At 41.2% G+C, this 18,997-nt stretch overlaps 1 protein-coding gene across 3 annotated transcripts in view; it reads left to right on the top strand.

Annotated features, from left to right (window-relative positions):
* The window catches only part of Dab1 (DAB adaptor protein 1), a 1,164,537-nt gene that overhangs the window by 742,005 nt on the left and 403,535 nt on the right, over nucleotides 1–18,997 (top strand). The window lies entirely within an intron of this gene.

Here is an 18,997-nt window from a genome sequence, read left to right as displayed (position 1 = left end):
ACTCAAGTCAAACATGTTGTTTTTGCTGGGATTTAATCCTTTCAAACTAATAAAGCAAACAAAACAAGAAAATCACAGTTTATGTCTTTTAGATGGCACTTTAAAAAAAATAGCATACATTAAAGGGTGTTTCAAGAATGTTAGGTGTTATTTAGGACTTACTGTGAAAAAGGATGTTCACCAGTTAAGCAATTGAGGAGAAATCACTTCACTTCTCAGAACCTCAGTTTCATCATCTGCAAAACAGGGACAATTATTACCTACCTTGTGGGTCTTTGAACAATATTATGGGAAAAAAAAATCCTTCTAGTGTATATGGCAGGATTCCAAGAGAATGGTATTTTTTTAGTAATGGTATGGGATTCTGTTGGGGGAAGAGGATGACATTTGGAATTGGAAGATCAGGATTGAATCCAATTACTACCTGTCTTGTGATATTTGGCAAGTAATTTCACATATTAATAAAAATAAGAATAAGTAATCTTTATGGAAGACTTAGAGCACTTTGCCCTTCATTTACTTAATCTTTAAATAACTCCAGGAAGTAGAAACTTACATTCTCATTCCTATTTGATAACTAAGGGAACTGGGCAGAGGGAGATTTGGCAATTGGCCTGAGATGAGCTGGCAAGTAAGGGAAGGAACTAGAATTTACATCCACTCATTCTGGTTCAGAGTGTGCCCTAAACACATGTCAGGCAGCATCTGAATGGGGAGGTGATACCAGCCATCTCCCAGGCAGGTTGTAAAATCAATGAGGAGTAATGAGATAGTAAGACTGGCTAGTAAGAAGGGAGCTAGAGAATTCTCTCATGTTATATGCTAACATAAAATGGGTGGGACTCAATGGCCAGTGAGACATTGGGTGATGGTGGGCATTTTGAATACATATGACTTTGAGGCAGTCTCTAACAGGTATTGGTTTGTATTGGTTCCCATTTAGCCATGTATCTGTGAAAATATTTATTAATTAGGTAACTAATTAGAAAATAACTGATGTGGCAATTAGTTAGTAATGCAGAAACTACATTATTACTATCTTCTGTTAAGAGCCTTGGTAAGAAGAAATTCTCCAACTATGAGGTAATGTTAGTCAGTCTTAGTCCTTCAGCTCTGTAAGCTGGGTGGCCTGGGCTAGCTTATCAAACTTCTCTGTGCTTTGCTTTACTTTATAGTAAAATAACAGGCCCAACTCATAAGATTCCTGTGAAGACTATAGGAATTAACAGAGTGCTTAGAACAGTACCTAGCAGGCATTGGGACTGTTACTTTGTGATTAATATTACCCTTCAAAATGAGATAAGAATCCTTCCCCTTGTAATAAGAAAGTAAGAAAGTTATCTTCTTTCTTTCTTTCTTTCTTTCTTTCTTTGCTAGCCAGTGGTTGCAGAGAAAGAGATACATTTCAGGATTCCAGGAAAACATTTTCCTTTGTTCTATTTGGAATATTTCCTTGAATATTCCCACTTTATGTAAAGGAATTCTGGAAGTGCACATCACGCTAAGCTCTCCATGACATTGTCCTGTTCAATAATAATTTGGAGGAAAATAAAATGACTTTGATTGATTATTGAATTCTAGAAGTGGATTAGTCGACTTTGCCAGTTGGTAGATGGGAAAAATCAGACTTGAGGAGTGACATAAATTTATAGTTGAGGGGCACCATTGCAACCCAGAATTCTTGGACTCCTTGTCCAGTGCTCCTCCGAGGCCAGATTGTCTCTGGTACCAGATAGAGAAGTAGCTTGAAAATATAAATAAAACTTGGCAGGGGAGGTGTTGTCAGGGTAAGACATGAGCCAGCCAGACATTCTGTACTGAAAAGAGTGTCAGTAGGAAATGCGTGTTCATATCCATGAAAACTAGCATTGCACTCTGTCTTCAGAATGTGTGTCAGGATATGAACGCCTGCAAACACAAAATAAAACAACCCATTATGCCAATTAATCACCTGGATGTTTCCCTTAGGTAGAAGAGCAAATGTTCAGGTTTCTTTTTTCTGTGACATTTTCTCTTTGTGTCGTCATTCCATTTGTTCCTCAGATATGGGAAGGTTTTGGTTCAGGAATCATAAAACTCCTCTGGCTTCTATTTCATGAAATATGCAGCATATTCTATTGGAAAGAAATTGCCAGCTTGCTTTTATTATTATTATTTTACTTTATTTGAACCCGACATATAGCCAATCTACCATGCCAGTGGGGGATTCTCATAAAGAGAACAGAAAACAGAAATAAAATTCTGCTGAATAGAAGAGCTCACAGCTAAAATTATGAAAGTTTGGTGGTGGTGAAAGTGGGTTGATTAGTTTAGGGGGTTAAAATGAGGGGTGGGTCCTCTCAGACAGGAGTGACTCCTACAGAGTAAACCCAGGCCAGCAGTGTTGACCACATATAGTGAGTCTTAGAAAACTATGAGTCCCCCATGTGCCGGCTCCAAGTGTCACAGCAGTCTCTGATTCTGCAGGTCAGTCTGTCTCTTGTCAGGATCATGATCTGGGGCTTTACTGTCCATCAGTTCAATCATTACCTTCTTTCTCTGTATCTCCATTCCTCCTTGTTTCTGTCTGAATCTTTGTCTCAACGTTTATATCTGTTTGTTTTTATTCTTGTTACTGTTAGAATGAAAATGAAGATTGAAAAGTTACAAAGATGCATTGAAAGCATGAGGTTTGGGGTATGGGTTCTGTGTCCCACAAGGCTCCATGGGTTGAGATTTGATCTCCAATTGTATTAAGAGGGTTGAGAGGCTGAGGGAGGAGGATCGTGAGTTCAAAGCCAGCCTCAGTGACAGTGAGGTGCTAAGCCACTCAGTGAGACCCTGTCTCTAAAATAATGCAAAATAGGACTGGGCATGTGGCTCAGTGGATGAGTGCCCCTGAATGCAGTCCCTTCTACCCTCCAAATAAAGAAGTTGGAAGCTTAAATCTGAATGTGATGTTTAGAGGTGAGGCCTCTGGGAGTTCTTTAGAATTAGAGAATGTTATCAGGATGGAGGTCCTAGGAGGGAATCTTGATGACTTTGTATGAAGAGGGAGAGAGACCACAGAGACACACATGCATGCTTCCTAACTTGTGCCCTGTGCCACTTCAGGACTCTGACAGCAAGAAGGCAATCACAAGATGGGGCCCCTGGACCATTAACCTCCAGACCTGTGAGCCAAAATGAACCACCTTTTACAGAAATTTAGTGTGTGGTATTATGTTATTGACCACAGAGAATGCACTAGTACAGAGAATATCTAGGTAATGAAGGAAGAAATTCCTGGTCAGGCATATAAACAGCACTTCTAGGTCCACTCATGTTTATTGAGCACCTACTTTCTCCTGGTTCAGCTTTATGCTAATATTTTCAACAGTACCAAGATGCAAAGGTGCAATCTGCCATCGAGGGTCCTGGCCACGTGCAGGAATAACTGCTACACCATGAGTGAGTTCAGAAAATATCTACATAGCCTTGAAGCTTCTGAAGAGTAGTCCACCTAGAGAAATAATAATAATAATAATAAAAAAAGGCAAGACTGCACGGAAGAGACTGCCTTTCACCAGGTCTTAAAGGTTGACTGAAAAATTATAAAAGGAGTCCAGACTGAAAGAACTGCATGAGTAAAACAATTTGGGCATGAAGGTTTGTTATTCATTTAGGGATAGATATAGTTGCCTGTGGTCATAATGTAAAATATGTGGTGTAAATGTTTGTTTGTTTGGGAGGGGGGTGAGGGGAAGGTACCAGGGAGTGAACTCGGGCACTTGATCACTGAGCCACCTCCCCAGACTTGTTTTGTATTTTATTTAGAGAAGAGTCTCACTGAGTTGCATAGCACTTCACCATTGCTGAGGCTAGCTTTGAACTGGTGATCCTCCTGTCTCAGCCTCCTCAGTCACTGGGATTACAGGCATGCTCCACTGCGCCTGGTGTAAATGTTTTTTTGAATAGAGCATTTTCCAAGCAGAGTCCCAGGTAACAAAATTTCCCTTAAGTTGGTATGGATATTTCAAAAGGAACAGTGTTCAGAGGGGAAACATGTACCACATGCAACAAATTTTGGAAGGTACCAAATTGTACATTCTGCTTAGTAAATCATGGCACTTACTGACATGTTAAAGGTTCAGAAAATTTCTGCAGTAAAGAAACTCATTTAACTCATTAAGAATTTGCTAAACTCATTGCCATATCAATTAATCAGTTTTCTGTTGCTATGACAAAATACCTGAGATAATCTATTTAAAAAGAGGAAAGATTTACTATGGCTCATGGTTTCAGAGGTTTCTTTCCATGGCTCTGTTGTTTGTGAGTCAAAATATCAGGAGCAGGGAACACCACAGTAGAACAAAACTGCTTGCTTCATGATGACTAGGAAACAGAGAGAAAGAGGGAGAGAATGAACAAGTCCCAACATCCCCTTCAAGGTCAATCCCCAGTGAGCTAACGTTTTTTCTACAAGGCCCATCTCCCAAGGGTTCTTTTACCTCCCTATATCATCACAGGCTGGCCACAGACCTTTAATGTGTGGCCCTTTGGAGGAATGTTTAAGATCTAAACCATAACACCATAGACCCTTTGATTTCAAAAACCAACTCTAGTGTCTATGGGTTTGGGGAAAATGCAAGGAACTACTAAAGATTTTTAAACATTTTTACTGTGAAAGTAATATGATTTTGAAATGTAGAATAGACTATTTGGGAAATAAAAAATAAAAGAAAACTGTACCTACCACTCAGCTAATGAGATAAAACTATCAGATAGCATTGAAGCCTCCTAGTTAATTTTTTCCAGATCATATCACCCTCCCTGCAGCCAGATGTAATCACTCTCCCAAATTTGATGTTCATTACTCCATATGATTCTTCTGAATATGCTTATCGGAAGAATGGACCTAACTAGACATCTGATGATTTCTCATCCAATTTTAAGCTAGTCAATGAAAGATAATAAAATGAAATATTATTTGGTCCAATAATTGTCCTAGAATAAAAGACATTTATAAAATGTTTAGAGGAAAGAAGTATGGCTTCTGCTTTTAGCTCTACTGTCCGGAAGATAGTAGATGCTCAGTAAATTTCTGCTGAATAGAATTAAAAGTGTGTTATGTTGGGGTTCATCAAATAATGTGGGTAAAAAAAAACTAGAAATAAAAAAATGCAAAAGAACTAGAGTAAATTAATTGTTTTCCAAAGACAATAGTAAATACTTTGTGGTCAGTGAACTTGAAAAACTATTTTTGCTACCATTCTTTATTTTATAATATGTATTTGGAAGTGAATAGTAACCGTCACTTGTTGAAAGTGATGTTTATGTCTTCTTAATATCTCTTGGAATAATTAACAGCAACTACTTACCCAAATTTGTCCTGTTAAGATAGCTGGTTCAGTAGAGCTACCCACTGCTGTTACAGGAAAAATTATAAATATAAATACTTTCTATCAAAAAGGAAATTTATAAATTGCAATGCAGATTAATTACTCAGTACCCTGACACTAAATACTTTGAAGGTTTATGAGGGTCTTATCCTTGGAGTCCTCAAGAAATAACTTACTATCCGTAACAGAATGTCACAGTTAGGCACCGTCCTGCCAGCACCAGTGTCTCTCTTGATATGTGTGAGGGACAGCCTCTTGAAGCACAAGTCATACCTGGGTGACGTTCTACTTTTTATTATCCTAGCCTATATCTGTGTGTTACTGTCCATGTTAGCATGTGGGGCGAATGACAGAATATTGATGTAGAATGTGTGGTAGAAAGAATGAGAGCAGGAGGTTGAAGACTCCCCTGCTCGCTGGGGCAGCTCTTGGTACCAAGTCCCAGCTGTGTGGGAGATGGAAGATTGACTCCTCCCATGGGGCTACAAGATGATCATTCTGAGGATCACTGCTGGGGTTCTCTGTCTTTTCTTTTTGCTGGTAGAAATTTCTCCTGGCAATTTCGGGAGTGGTGGATAACACCCCAGCAGTTAGCAGAACAAAAGTTAACTTTGCCATGTGGATGATCATAAATAAAATTAAAAAGTACACCAAGGGCCTGGGAGAGAATCTGCACAGGCCCTTCCCCAGGGGTTGCTTGGTGGTACCTGTGCACTAGGGCAGTGGCATGTCATGGGGCTTGTGTTGATGTGAATAAAGGCCACATTTTTTCTGGGCAGTGTTATATGGTACTCCCCAAATGTCCAACTGTAAACCACAACCATTCAGATGGACTAGGTAAAACCAGAAGTGCCAGCCATCCAGTTGTGGATAAAGCAAGAGAGGGCCAACGATGTGCTGAATCTGAGCTGGGGCATGCATTGTTAGAACAGAGCCCCCGTGAATGCAAAAAGGTTACTGTAATTTATTCCTTTGGGAAGCTGATTAGATTTATGGACCACATAGAAGTTGGAGTCTTGCCAACCTTCTGCTATCTAACTTCTTAATTTTAATGTAGTCGAATTTATCAATCTTTCCTTTTATGGTTGGCACTTTTTATGTCTTGTTTAAGAAAGCCTTTTATTTTTTAACCCTGATGTCATGAAGATATTCTCCTTTATTATCTTCTAAAGCTTTATTGTTTTGCTTTTTTTACATTTAGGTTCTGTACTCCACAGGGGTGTGTGTGTGTGTGTGTGTGTGTGTGTGGTGTATGGTGTGAGGTAGGAATGTATTCAGTGCTCTTCCATATGGGACAATTATATTTTGGCACTACAGTGAGTTTCTAGGCATATGTTTTGTACATTCTTTTGCACAAACCAAACTTTATTGTTATTGCTCTGTAATAGGCCTTTGTATTTGGCAGGACAAATCTTTTACTTTGTCATTCTTCAAATGTGTCTTGGTTTTTCTTGGCCCTTTGTCTTCCATATATATTTCGTAATCAGCTTTTAAGGTTTCGGAAAAAATACTCTTGAGATTTTATTTGCATTACATTGAATTTGTAGACTGATTTAAGGAGAATGACATTATTAGGATGTTGCGTCTTTTCTACCCCATAAATGTAGCAACTCTTCATTTATTTAGTTCTTGCTTAATGTCTTTCCATAGAGTTTATAGTTTTCCTCCACAAAGGTATACCCCGTTTTGTTAGATTTATGTTCATGTGTTTTATATTTTTGTTATTATAAATACTACCTCTTGAAAATTAAATTTTCTACCTATTTGTTAGTTTTCCATCATGTAGAGTGCCTTTCTTACTCTGAATAGGGGGTAGTCAGAGAGGAGGATGAACTTGCAGGGTTAGTGAGTGTTTACTAAAGTGCTAGGTACTTCATCTGCTCTCATTTGCTACCCAGAATGGCCTTCGGAAAGGGATGTGGGTAGCTGAGCACCACCTTGGACAGCGTCACCATCCTCCTTTGCAGACTGATAGTACAGGGGTCATAAGAGAACATCATTGGTCCAGAATGTGGCCGTGGAAATACAAAGTGAGGGAAGGGCTGAATGGGTGATCACCTTGTGTAGCAGCCAGTCTCATTCAATGGCAGAGGGATTTTTTTTAAAGTTTTTATTGGTGAATTTTAATTATACATAATAGTGGGATTTGTTGTTACATATTCATACATGAACATAACATGATCTTTCAATTTCATTCTCAAGTACCTCCCTGTTTCTTCTCCTCTCCTCCCTCTTCCTAATTCCCTTCCTCTATTTATTCTACTGGCCTTCCTTCTAGATTCTCCCCCACACACTTTTTTCCTCTTTTTTTTTTTTTTAACCCAGGGGTGCTCAACTACTAAGCCACATCCCTAGCCCTTTTTCATTTTTTATTTTGAGACAGGGTATTTTTAAGTTGCTTTGGTGCTTGTTAAATTGCTGAGGCTGGCCTTGAACTTGCAATCTTCCTGTCTCAGCCTCTCAAGCCACTGGGATTACCCTTTTTTCCCTCCCTCTTTAGCTTCTTCACTTGAAGGAAAACATAGGACCCTTGACTTCTTGAGTTTGGCTTCTTTCTCTTAATGTTCTCAAGTTCTATCCATTTTCCAGCAGATGATATCATTTGATTCTTTTTTGTGGCTGAATAAAACTGCATTGTATTTATACCACATTTTCTTTAACCATTCATCTGTTGACAGATACCTAGGCTGGTTTTGTAATTTTGTCTATCATGAATTATGCTGTTATAAATATGGGGGTAGGCATATATTGCTATACTATGCTGATTCTAACTCTTGAGGATAAACATCGAGGAGTAGCATAGCTGGGTCATATGATGGTTCCATGCCTAGTTTTTTGAGGAACCTCCATACTGATTTCCATGCTGGTTGTACTAATTTTCAGTCCTGCTAAGAGTGTAAAAGTGTTCCTTTTCCCCCACATCCTTTCCAGCTTTTATTATTATTTGCATTCTTGATGGACCGCCATTCTAACTGGTGTGAGATGAAATCTTAGTGTAGTTTTGATTTGCATTTCTCTGATTGCTAAAGACATTTGACATTTGAAAAACATCTCTGGTTTCGCATGGAGAGTAAGAGATTGGAGGAAGGAGGATACAGGTCCCTTCTTATTAGATACCCTAGCTGGCCTGAGTGCCAGCAGCTGGGTCCTGGGGGCATGAGTCTGTCTCCTCACATTGCTCTGCATTTCAGGCAGACCATAATGACTTGCTGCCTGCCTCGGGGTCTAGTTCTGGTGTGGAGGCCCAGCCCTAACTGGACCCTTGAGGCTTATCTCAGATGACTGTGCCTTATTCCCGCTGTCAGATGAGGAGCCACACATCTGGGGATGTGGAAACAGGTGTCTAGGTCATCAAATTGAGCTAGAATAGAGACCCGGGTTTCCTTGCACTCAGACCAGGGCTCTTTCCACCTCACTCCATTGACTTAAGATCTTCAAGTGTACTGTGATGGTATATAATTAAATGCTGCTGAAAATGTGGTTATGTGTGGAATTGTAACACTCACCTAACATACCTGCAAGAAGGATGTCGAGTGTGGCCCAAGTGGTGATTATTACCTGGCAATTTCTCTCTCTCTCTCTCTCTCTCTCTCTCTCTCTCTCTCTCTCTCTCTTTCCCCCTCTTTCCCCCTCCCTCCCTCTCTCCCTCCCTCCTCCCCTCCTCTGTCTTATCCCTTGCACTATTACTCTTTTTGTAAATCTACTTATATTATTTTCTCCCCATTCCAATAATATCTCTGTTTTGGGATGCAGGGCAGATATTCACTTCTCTTTAAAGGTTACCCCTTACAACATCAGGATGGATAAAGTTTCACAGTCCTCCTCCCTGCTGGCTGGGTGCCTTGTCTTCCTATTATCAGCACAGGTTTCACTGTGTTTTCTGAGATGAAGGTAATAGATGCAGCACTAGTTTAGGTTGTTATAAAAGAGGTCGCATCATATCAAACAAGGTTACGGAAGAGAACAGCTGACTACTTGGTTAGCCCCTGACTCTCTATATTTTCTCTTTGCTGTCTGTGGGTTCATGTGAGGAAGGCCAGATATCATTCTGGGTACTCTGACTGTTCCAGATGTCTTGGTGGAGAATGAAGTCTTGACTTGTTTCAGTAGCCATAAATCAGCATGGCTGGGAGGAAGGACGTGGGAGAAGGGGACCAGCATTGCCCTCTTTAAAAATTAAAGGTCATAACAACATAGGCTTAGCCTGAGCTGGACACCTCCCTCCTCCTGCCTCTCCAAGGTATGCATGTCATTCTTTGTATCTCAAACACTGGACTCTGTTACAAATCCTCCACCCCCATTATGTCCTCCCTTGTCTGACACAGGTTTGTTCATCTGGATTTCTCTAAAGATTGAAAATTCTTGTAGGGCACTGTCTTTCATGCTCTTAATGCTTGGCTTTTGGGGGAAGCTCACCATAAATTATTGTCATCTTTAATTTTTAAAGTCTAGCATAGTTCCTTTGCAGTAGAGGAGAAATTGTCCCTGTAATAAACTGTTTTGGGTTTATGAAAACAAAATAAGTGCTTTGTTTAAATATGTCCCTGTGAGGCATGTTTTAGACTCCAGTACTGCTTGCTCTTCTCAGCTCTCCCTCCCCTCCACACCCTCTCCTCCCTCTGTCTGTCCTTCTCTTTCTTTTTTTCTGTCCTCTCCCAATGCTCAATTTTTTCAAATCAAAGGAGTTGCATGAAATCAAGAACAAAGCCTTCTTCACCTAAAGGTTTCAGGGGTGATTTTACAGTTAATAGAATGTGTTTATTCCCTCTTTTTAGGTCCTTTTTTTTTTTTCATTGAGGGAGGAGGTATTTGAGGAATAGTAAAGAGGAGACTTTTCTAGTTTCTGGTCGAATTCCACAGGAGCCTAAGTATCTTACAGGTGCACGGTTGTGATGGCTGGTTCTGTGGCTTATCTGCATCTGGTTTAAAATCTCAGTCTAAAGACTGAAACTTTGACAATCAGTGTGTGTCAGGGGTGAACATACCTCTCTGTGCTGTCCCTGAACACATTCAGAATAGCCTCTGGCCACTATCATGATCCCAAGGGAGAATTTCACAATTTTAATAACCTCCACTGTGTCAGTGACAGTCTGGTCAGGAGCTCCGCATCACGTAGGTTAGTAGAGAGGCTTGAATACAGGGAAGTAGTTACAAAGGTGTTGGAAGGGCTAGAAGGATGATAAGGAAGCAAGAGACAGATTAGCAGTAGCAGGAAGCCAGGCTACCTCTAGATCTGCCGGGGTGGAGGCTGCGGTGTGGTGTAATGTGAACCCGGGAGACAGCTCCAAGGAGGCTGGTGGAACCCAGAGGACAAGCCACATGGGCTGCAGGAAGCATGAAAGAGGCTGAGTCATGGGAGTGGGCTCCACACAAGGACAGCCTAGAACCAGAGAGGAGACTTGGACACTTCTGGAGACGCCTCCTTGTAGCAGAAAGAGAGAAAGGAAGGGAATACCCTGGCTTCTCTCCACTCCTCCTGTCTCCTGCCAGTCTTTCCCATTGTGTAAACCTAACTGGAAGTCTCTTGGCAAAGGAGCCTGAGAAACGTAGTTGAGATCAACTTCTTGTAACACCCAACAGAGCGGGGCAAGGGGCCAGAAGTGGATCTGAGAGAAACAGGCAAAGGACTTGTTCAGACACCAGGAAAGGAGAGTCACACGTTGCTTCCCAACAGAGATATGTGCTGAGCAATATGTCTTAGTCAAGTTCTTTGTGCAATCGTAGATTGTACTTACACAAACTAGATGGTGCCAGTCAATCAAAATGTCCGGCATGACTATAAATCTGTTTCAGAAATGTTTATAATATTGTGATGTTAAAGGAAAACAGTGAAATGAAGCACTTAGTTTTGGCTAGTTCCTTATTTTTCCTTTCCCTGTCCTCTGATGCCCTCCCTTCCATCCTCCCTGGCAGGAAATTGAGAGGATTCTGTCCCTAAAGGAAGGTCTATCTCACCAGGAAGTCTCTGTTAGTACTAGGTGCCCTGGTGGGAGTGACTGCAATAGTAGGACTATATAGTTCCTTCTCTTCAATTCCAGAATCTGAAAGACTCTGATGACCCAGAAGGCTTTGGTAACTTGGTTAGTGGCAAACTTGACCTGACCCTAACTGGCAGGAGGCTGCTTATAATCTGTATCTGACCCCTCTTAGTGGTATTGGCCACACATCTTGCTCCAGAGTAGTAATGGGTTTCATTTCAGGGTGTCTCCCTAAACTGGGTAGGGATACTACACAAAGATAAGTTCTTGCTGCCTTTCTAAAATCTAAACTCAAATCTGCATTCCGAACATCTCGGGTGCCAGGAATTCAGGGTAAGGGACTGTGAGCCTGTATTCTAATGTGATGAGGAAGAATGGACTCATGGCCAGTCACACAGGGTCATAGCACAGCTTGTACACATCAGGCCCCTTTGAAATCAGGCACTGCTGGTGCCAGGTGGGCTGCTGGACTGCCGAACAGCCCACTGCATCTGTAGATGAGGAGACCGCTCAGTCAGGAGCCATGGCACCCCCTTCCCAGACTGCCAAGGAGCATAGAGGAGCCAGAACCATTTATTCCACTTTTTCAGTGAATGACTTCTTAGTTCTGAATTTCTGCTTACATATATCCAAACATGTGAGTGCTGGACAGACTGCAGGAGGCCAGCAGGCAAATGTCTAGGGAAGCCCACCTTCTGGTGTCAGTCATACACATTTGTGGGGTGTTTCATGTGTCTACACTCGTACACACAACCTCTTTGGACATCTTCTTTGATTTTCAGAACAGTCTTGTCCCATGGATGGGGTAGGCTCTACCAGCCCCATTGTTATGGTTTGGATGTAAGGTATCCCTCTGAAGCTCATGTGTGATACAATGCAAGAAGGTTCAGAGGAGGAATGATTGGGTTATGAGAATCTTAACCCTATCAGTGAGTTAACCCCCTGATACGGATTAACTGAGTGGTACTGAAGTGGTAGGGTGCGGCTGGAGGAGGTGGGAATTTGGGTATGGCTTTGGGATATATATATATATTTGTATCTGCCAAATGGAGACTTTTCTCTCTGCTTTCTGGTCATCATGTGAGTTGCTTCCCTCTGTCAGCCTCTCCCGCCATGATATTCAGCCTCACTGCGAGCCCCAAGGAATAGAGCTGGCATTCTGTGGACTAAGACCTCTGAAGACTGTGAGCCTTCAAATAAACCCTTCCTCCTCTGTAATTGTGCTGATCAGGTCCTTTAGCCACAGCAGTGAAAAAGCTGACTAAAATATCCATTTACCAATGGTCAATCCAAGGGCCTGGCTGAAAACTATCTCTGGCACTTTCAGGGTTCAGTTGAACAGTGGCTCTTTTTGGGTTGTTTGCAAACCCGTCACAGACAGCACAATCAGAGTCATACCTGATGTGCAATGACATGCCACAAATGGTGGTTCTTCTCCCTGTCCCTGTCTACCTCCAGAACAGTGACATCCATTGTACCAAGTCACATAGCCCTTCCCTTGCAAAGGAGGAGAAAATCCAGTAGCTGAAGATGAGGACGGTGGGCCTTCTCACTCTGTGTCTTAGTTTTTTTCACTTTTAAGAGGAGGGGCTTGGACCATTGCCACCCTGTGCTAACTTTCTCTTTGTCCCTTTGGACACTGGGTCATGGTGTGTTGTGATCTTGATAGTCCCTGTTGTCTTCACAGGTTAGGAGACCGAATGATGTTTTCTGTACTCCGAATGCGACTGGAGAGGGGGAACAAGTACCACCACACACACAGTTTGCAGCAGAGAGCAACTTTATTTCTTGTCAGTGCACATGGGACTTTGTAGGCCATAATTCACTTTAGATGGGAATAAGAAAATATTTTCTTTTTCCGAATATTTTGCAAGATTAATAAAGCTGCATTCTTAGGGAAAGTTTATTAATCCATAACTTACAGAAAACTCCAGAGGAAGGAGATATGAGATATGTTCAGGAGGTAAAAGACATCAGGCATGTCACTGCTAGAATTGAATTCTGCAGACATTGTTCAGCTGGCTGTCTTCTGGGTGCAGTTCAGGGTGCAGATCTGATGATGCCTTTGTCTTATACGTCACCTACACGTGCAGGTTTTCCATTTTTTCTTTAAATTGAGAGGGAGGGCTGGGATTGTAGCTCAGTGGTAGAGCATTTGCCTAGCGTGTGTGAGACACTGGGTTCAATCCTCAGCACTGTATATAAATAAATAAAAAAGGTCCAATGACAATAAATAAATAAATAGATAGATAAATAGATGAATAATTTGGGAGGGAGTGAAGGAGTGGGTGGAAATGTGCAGAATAATCAGGGTGTGCAGGATTCCTACCCTGCTCACTCCTTTGGCTGCATTTCATCTGCATTCGATAGGAAGACCTGTGTTTGGACTCTGCCCTCCAGATGTGCAAGCTTGTGGCAGTGATGGTGATAATGGAGATGATGGTGATGAGGAGCATAGGGGCAGCTTCAGTGTCCATTCCAAGAAGTAAAAAATTATACTAAAGGACTGCAACTCTATCAGTTCATCCACTCACTCAGTTGTTGAGCTGCTGCAGGATCCTGGGCACAAGGGTGGGCTCCAGGGATACAGCCATTAAAAGATAAAAACTTTCTCCCCCAAGACCCTGGAATAGTCAGGAAGGAACAAATAGGTAATGTGGTGGCTAATGACCACCAAAAAGGTATTCTCTCTGTGAAAAGGCAGAGGGAGGGTTTTGCCAGGGGAGGGGAGGTCCAGGTTAGCATCTAAGTGTCAGTTTTTCAAGGGTTACATGGAATTTGCTTGTGAGTCTATCATGCAACAAATATGGTACTGTTCTGGATCTGGGCTTACAGGGTGAGTGTGACAAACCATGGTTGTCCTCGGGGTGTGAACAGTCAACTGGGGAAGGCACAGAATTAACACTCTAGATCAAGGGAACCATAGTAAAGGTGGAGGCATCCACCATGCCTGCATGGGGCATGTGAAGTGGTTTGGAACAAGCAGATCCTACAGTGGTAGGGTGGGAGGGGCCAGAGAAAGTGACAGGAAAAGGTTAGCAGGGCCCCATTGTGATTGGGTAAATGATGGTGAAATTGCCTTTCCCGATTCCATGTTTGCCTGGTGTCAAAGAGCACTCTAAGGAAAAGTACAGTCATATTTGTTTAGGTTAGACTAGGCTGTCTGCTTATCAGCTGTGATATATTTTAATGGTCTTGCAGGTGTCTCCTATTATAAGACCTGCAAGCTTGGGTACCAACAAGGGCCAGGCTGATTTCAGATTAGATGGGAACTGGGTGAATCATGGTTGAGCTCCAACCAGTGGGTCACCAGAAGGGAAGGCTGGACTGATGCGGCCAGGGTTTTCTTTTCTTTCCCCTCTCTCCCTCCCTTCCTCCCTTCCTCCCTTGCTCCCTTCCTTCCTTCCTTCCTTATTGTTATATGTGTTTGTGTGTGTGTGTGTGTGTGTGTGTGTATGTGGTGTGTGAATATCCCTCTGTTAAAAATTTTGGCATTAAATCAATTGAAACAAATCACAAACAAACATTTTGCGGGCTGAAGATCAGTGGCCTGTTGACTGCTTTTATCTTATGTATCTCCCACTAGTGAATTCTGCCTATTCTTTATACTTAGTATGTTGTACCTACAAGCATTTTTATGATATAGAAGTTGGGTCAATATGCCAAAGGGTAAACTGGGCCATTTTTGGCAAAGGACAAAGTTTCTTCAAGACAGTTGAATGGTGGAAATTGGTCCTCCTTTGTTTTCTGTTTCCTCAATCAACTATTTGTTTTCCTGGATCAAACATTATCTGCTACATGGTAAAAGCTTCAGTGGAACCTGTGTCCAGGGTAATTCTGGCATGTTCTTTGCTGTTTACTGAGTAGTACTGAAGTTTATATCTGTCAAAGGCTGCAGCAGCCTTAATTAAGCTCGTTATGTACTGCTATCAAGGGCATATCCATATGGTGAGTCAAATGAGTAGTTTTAGGGTCTGTAATGACAGTGTGTCGTGGCTTTCTCATTTAGGGTTGAGACTCCCAGCCACTGAAATATGCACATTTCAATCCAGAGTGAGAACATGAGCAACTTAGCTGTTACTGTGGAATTGAGTGGATGTCATAAATATTTATTTATCTTTTTCATAGCTGGCATAAAAATGTTAGGATATAAAAAAGTTGTTCAGTATAAAAACAACAGAAAATTCATTGGCTATACATCTCCTGAATGCGTATGTCTCTTTGGGTTTTCATTAGTGTCTAGCAATATACTTTGAGAAATTAGATTTGAACAGAAGCTCCAGCAGAATACGAAAGCTCCCAGGGCTCATAATTAACCCGTTTTAAGCAAGGATCCTTGGCTCACTGTAGCCTCCTTTTAACCAGCTGGTGGCTATAGCCGAGTCAAATGGCCTTTCTTGCAGAGGTCGTAAAATAAAGTGGTCCCTTTTGAATTTAATTTGGAAAACTTTGAACAGTCTAAGAAAGGGGGAAAGTCGCTTACATTATTTCTACCAAGAAGCAATCATTGTTCATGTTTTGGACAATGAAATCGAAGGTTTGAGGTCAAACCAGCATGGATTCCAGTCCTGATCTTCCAACGTACTTACTTTAAGTCTTATTTTCCTCATTTGGGAAGTGCAAATAAAGATGTTATCTATTTTATTTGCTTCTTTGATTATTGAGTCAGATAATGCATCTGAATGTTTAGCACATTACTTGGTACATAGAAAACACTAGAAAGTTTATCTAGTCTGGTTATTTTCCTATTCTTTTTTGCTATGAATGTTTTACTTTATGGAGATCATGCTGCCAATAAACTATTTTTTCTTTTGTTTAAAAAATCGTACTTTTCTAAAAAAACACACACACACTATATTTTTTACAGGTACAGAATATCTTCATGCCTGCATCACAACTTAACCCCTCTCTTTTCACATTTAAATTGTTGTGAATTCTTTTTTACTTTTTTATTAAAAACAATGCTTTGATGACTATCTTAACATAGACTAGCATCTTCATTTATTAATCTGTTGTGGCAGCTTGATTTTCTGGCTGGTATAGTAATTGCATTTCACATGTGGAGTGGGCAGAGCTACCTGCCAGCACTCTCCCCTGGAACTTTTGGCAATGGTGGAGGTGTCTGTACCTGTATTGTCCCATGTGGCTGCCAAAAGTCACCTGTGACTGCTGAGCATTTGCGGTAGAGCTAGTGTGATTGAGAAACTGACATTTAAAACAAATTCATTTTATTTAATTTTGTTTCAAATAACCCTGTGCGGCCAGTGGCAGCCATATTGGATAGCAAGGATCTGTAACTGTACGGGTTCAAAGAGTAAATCATGCACTTGGGCTAAGATTTTGGTTTTCATATAAATATGTCATAAAAACATTTGGTCTTCCTCTTCTGGTCTTTTAACCCTGATTATAGTGTGAGGATATTGCCTTTTGCCTTTGATTATGTTTTTAAAATTCTAGCAAAAGGTAGACAGGGTGTCTCATATGCCTGCTACCATTTTAAATTAGAAGTCTGAATTCAGAATATTGCCTGTCTGTGGACCCTTGAGGTTGTTAATGACCAAGATCTAGCTTAGACTGACTTCAGTCTGGAAGGGAATGTCTTGACTCTCATACACACCAGGTATAGTTTAGCTATAGGAATGGCTAGAGTCAGGGTTCTATCAGCTTGATTCTCATGTCAGCTCTACTTTGTGTTGGATTTTTTAATAGGCTGTCTCCAAGCAGTGCACAGATGGTCACCAATAATCCAAGTTTACATCCTACTAGCTTAGCAACAATCTCCCCACCCCCAGAGAGGGCATCTTCCCTTCACAGAGTAGCTGAGGGCTGTATCTCCAGGGACTTGGTCTCTTTCCTGAACCAGTCACTGTGGTCAGAATTGACAACATAGAATTCATGCTCCTTGTCCAATATTGGATGTTAGGACTACCTCTGAGCCAGATGAGGTCAGCCCTACCAAACCGCATAGACTAAAATTGGGGTTAAGAAGATGAGTCCCTAAAGGAAAATCAGAGTGAGACATGCATGCTTGGCAGACAGGCAGGTACACAATATACAATCTGTGTGTACTGCATTGTGCTCTCACTGGTACAAAACAGCTGCGATAATCTGCTCCATCTCTGGGGCATTCTTGGTTCTCCAAGTTTTTTCTTAGAGAAGCTGGTCTTTTGGGCAGGGAGTGGGGAAGGAGGAAGAAAGATAGGTTTTTGTCCTACAAATTGCTATCAGTTATTGTATCAGCCTTTTATCATTTAATAGGCCCATTCCCTTATCCAGAGGGAGGGTTCTGAGATGTATCTTACAATTATCAGAGCTTGGGTTGTTTGGCTTCTGCCTAGTCTTTCTCTGTCTGTTTATGACAGTATACCCAGAAGCCAATTTCTCCTTTTTAGGGAGTAGGTAACTGTGCCTCAGAGACTTAACCATGTAAGTAAATTGATGCATCTATCGTGATTATTTTTCTTTATGAATTAGGCAAAAGATATATTGCCTAAGCCCTTTCCTAGAAGTATCTGAATCAAAGCTGATGGGATTTGCATGTCAGATTCCAGATAATCTAGGCCTCAGGTAGAGAGTGGGCACTTCAGTCCCAGCTGGTATATTATAGCAGTATCTTGGGACTTACGGGTGTAATTAAACTATCCCTATTAGTAATTACAAAAAGGGACTCACTGCCCTTAAACGTGACTGTTTCATATCAGATCGTCATAAAAGCATAAAGCTATTTATTTAATCAGCCAAGTCCATGCAGGAAATATTTTATTAATATTCCAATTTTCTGATTCAGCTCTTTGCGTAATAAAATATGGTAACTAAAACAGTCTCCTTTTTACTGTTCCTGCTCAGCTTTATAAGAGAGGCTGAAATTTTGTAGTACCATTTATGCCCGTCTTCCTTTGACTCTTCAGCATAAAGCATATCAGCAAATTAATATTTCCAAACTACAATATGAGATTGACCTCACAGGTATAAGTTCATTTCTCCTCCTGACATCTACTATATTGTGAAATTAGGCATCTTTTTCTTCATCTCAATTTTTTTTTTTACTTCATTTTCATTGTGGCAAGAGTGCTGACAGATTATCAGCTTGTAAATGGCCACTCACTGTTGTATAATGATGTCATCATTCAAGGTCATGAACACAGCTTACTTTTCAGAGTTGTTTTATTTTAACTTGGATCCCAGACAGGCTCTCTGTATTTAAAAGGGTTCTAGGTGATGGAGCTCAGTCTTAGCAAATTTGTTGTCTCCTTGGCTGAGTCCCTTGTGCTGGATTTTATCTGTGTGCAGATAAAAGAAATGAAGCCCTGATGGGCTGTATTGTAGAGCATCCTAGGATAGGGCAGAAGATGTGAGTGTCGTTAGGCTGCTTACTTGACCTCTCTGGACCTACAAGTTCTTACCTGAGGATGAAGAGTTTGGATGGGTGATGCCCAAGATCCTTGCCTGCTGCAATGCTCCGTGGTTATATGCACACAGATGCTTTATTCATATCTCTGCAGTAATGCCTGAGGATTAGTGTATAGTTTAGGACTGCATATACACAAGTGTCTCTCAGAAGACCTTCCCAGATTCCCCTGACGTAAGCTCTTTCCTCGTATGTTCTTCCTATACTTTTTTCACAAATGGCCTTGTATATCAGAGTGGGAATATTTTTCA

This window comes from Marmota monax, unplaced genomic scaffold (genome assembly GCF_021218885.2).
Source record: "Marmota monax isolate L192 unplaced genomic scaffold, Marmota_monax_Labrador192_F-V1.1 WCK01_AAM20220418_F8-fsc00023, whole genome shotgun sequence".
NCBI classification, from domain to species: domain Eukaryota; kingdom Metazoa; phylum Chordata; class Mammalia; order Rodentia; family Sciuridae; genus Marmota; species Marmota monax.
This window is presented reverse-complemented; position numbering and strand designations above follow the sequence as displayed.